Below are 3,278 nucleotides of genomic sequence, written 5' to 3'. Positions count from 1 at the left end.
AGACCGTACGTACCACAAACGCGCCAATGCTTTAATTGCTTCAGATTTGGACATACCAAAATTGCATACAAGAGTGAGACTCAATGTATTGTTTGCAGCGATAAATCACACGGTTAATGTGACAAACTAATGTGCTGCTTTAATTGTAGGGGCCAGCATAAATCTACTTTTAGAGGCTGCCCTGTGCATGAAAAAAAATAAGAATATTAACGTAGTTATGGCCTACAAAAATGTTTCATTCCACAGAACGTTGCGGATTGTTGAGGAGGAGGTCTCGACGCCGTCGAAACCCATGATAAATTGCTGAATCCAGAGGCTTGGCCGGAGTTATCTCGCGGGGCCGGCCCGTCCGGGCCTATTGATGGGACTGGTGTGGGAAGACGTGAGCCGATGGTCCGGGACTTGCGAGTGGAGGACCCCAGGGGCCGCGCAGTCCGATCGAAGTCGAGAGGCGCCTCTACGTCGACATCAGGCGGTGTTGGAGACTATTATGGCCAGTTCGATACTCGTGCTGGAGAAATCACCAAGGAAAGGAGAGGCGTCGCCATCTCTTCGGCATGTAATGGCTCATCCTGGGCACGAGTTGCCCGAGGGGAATCTGAGGAAAGGCGCGAGGGCTTTGGTCATCCCCGTGGCCTGGTCGGTGTGGTGATAGATAGTGTTCTGCAATTGTTGCAGAGGTTTCCAGAGGCCCGAGATATTCTAATCGGCGCCTTAATGCACGCTAATGTACAGGGTTCACGGGATAAGTCGTCGTCACTAGATTATAGAGGTTATGAAGAGAATTATTCTGAGAGAAGAGAGCCGGATAGATCTAAAGAAGTAATGAACGTTTCTGCCAGACAAGGGAGGCCTGCGCCATTCCCTGCGGTATAATTCAACCTCTTATGGAATTGTCGAGGTTATCAAAACAGTAGAGATGAGATAACTAAACAAATTTTAGAATATGATATTGTTGTTCTCACCGAGACCAGATGTTCTGGTCTCAATCAAGTCTTTTTTCCGAATTTCAAGACCGTAAATAGCAAAAATCGACTTGGTAGCGGAGGTGTGTCCATATCCCTCCGTAATCACCTTGAATTTGATATCCTCCCTATTTCCGGAGCAATACCGGTGGGATACGATGTTATCTGTGTTAAGACGAAAAACCTTAACCATAATCTTAACATCGTTGCAATTTACAGGCACCCACCCTCGTGAGGCCATAGCAAGACGAGATTTCCAACCTATTTTTGAGGCCGGCAACGACAATGACACTATTACCTTGGGCGATTGGAATGCCCATAATATCGCTTGGAATTGTCTCACTACAAATGATAAAGGCGACCTACTGTACGAATTGATGAACGACGAGGACTTTCTCTGTGTTAATGCGGACACCAGATCACGGATAGGTTCTCGAGGCCAACGTGATTCGAACATGGACCTCCTGTTTGGTACCGAGGGTATTGTCAGCAGGATTACCTATCGTCAATTGGAGGAGGCCTGGGATAGTGATCACTATCCTATTTCGTTTTCCTTTAATAATCATCCGCAGATCTATAGGAAGATCACCAACAGGCTATCGACTAAAAGAACTGATTGGTCTCGGTTCTGCGACTTACAATTAGTGGAGGGTGAGGTTAACGCTACTTTGCTCCCCCATATTAAACTCTTCAAGGGCGATTTTGAAAGTTGTTACACCCATTTCATAAATATAATCAGGAAATCTGTTGCTGTTGCCTCTGGTAGGTGCAGCAGTATCCCTGGGCCCTCTGTCCTGGATGACCCTGGTAAGCGAAAGAAGTCACATAAATGGTGGGATGCTGAGTGCGATGAGGCTATTCGCAATAGAAAAACTGCTTTTGCTGCTTTCAAGAGGATCAACAGTCTGCATGCTTGGATCGAATATAAAAGGACCGATGCGCTCGTTAAGCGTACCCTCAAATTGAAGAAGAAAGCTAGCTTCGAAAGGTTCTGTGGTGACATCAACCGATTCACTAGCTTGAGCTATGTATGGAACACGATGCGTATACTGAAGAATGCTAGAAAGAACATTGAGTAGATCACTTGGCCGACGAAGAACAGGGAGGATGAAATTACATCCTCTATTGATAATTTGGCTCCCCCGTTCGTAGGCGCGGAGCCGGTGACGGATTTTAGCATTGGCCACCCGGATGATGAGTTGGAGGCTCCTTTTTTACGCTCCGAGTTTGACAGAGCAATCGAGATAATAAGAAGGGATTCTGCCCCGGGACTTGACGGCATGGAGTACAAAATGATCAGAACACTCCCTGACTCTGCTAAGGTTTGCCTTCCCTGCTGAAAATGACTGATTGAATCCGATTGGTTGCGTATTAAATTTGGTGAAATTGAATCGGAATGAATGCGTTTTCAATCCGGCTAATCGGATGTCCGATTGGGAGTGAATCGGTTTTAATACCAAATCAATCGGAATCGTTTTCAATTCGGCATTTCCGGATTGATCTAAATCCGCCGCTATCCTTTTCAATCGTATTTATGCCAATCCATTTTAATCGGGTGAATAAAGTGACCACATGAATCGTATTGAATCCGCATCAATCGTTAAGTTTTAATACAACACCGGAATCGGGTTTAATGTGATATTTTCGGATTTATCTAAATCCGATTTAATCGGTTTCAATCGTATTTATGCCAATCCATTTTAATCGGGTGAATAAAGTGACCGTATGAATTGTATTGAATCCGCATCAATCGTTAAGTTTTAATACAACATCGGAATCGGATTTAATGTGATATTTCCGGATTCATCTGAATCCGACTTAATCGGTTTCAATCGTACGTATCTGCGCTTAATCCATTTCAATCGGGTAATGAAATTAGCCATGTGAATCGGATTGAGATAGAAAGTTACATTTATTTACAGATATTTTACATTTTTTTATTAACATAGATATCTGGCGCATATAACAGGGGGGGGAGGGGCAGGAGAGAGGTATCTTATAGTTAACTTTGAACACTTGTGCGGACGTGCGCCTATTCGATCCCAAAGATTTCGTTAATAAGAAAGGAACGTACGTAGAATGCGCATTTAATACTTAATGTGAAAATTGCGTACATTATTTTTTTTAATACAGAAAGTTAAAAATATATGACAACATATTTGCACATATTTGATTAACAAAAAATATATATTTTGTTACAAATTATTATATGGCTTGTAGGATAAGAAAAGTGTTTTATACAGTAAAAGTGCGAAAATTCCTCTATGACTCCAGTAAATCACCCACCGGAGAATAATTTTTGCACTTTTATTG

Source organism: Temnothorax nylanderi, unplaced genomic scaffold, assembly GCF_030848795.1.
Source record: "Temnothorax nylanderi isolate EJ_2023f unplaced genomic scaffold, tnyl_v1.0 TNYL_tig0657_pilon, whole genome shotgun sequence".
Taxonomy (NCBI): Eukaryota; Metazoa; Arthropoda; class Insecta; order Hymenoptera; family Formicidae; genus Temnothorax; species Temnothorax nylanderi.
The sequence above is the reverse complement of the archived record's forward strand: the minus strand, read 5'-3'. Positions refer to the sequence as shown.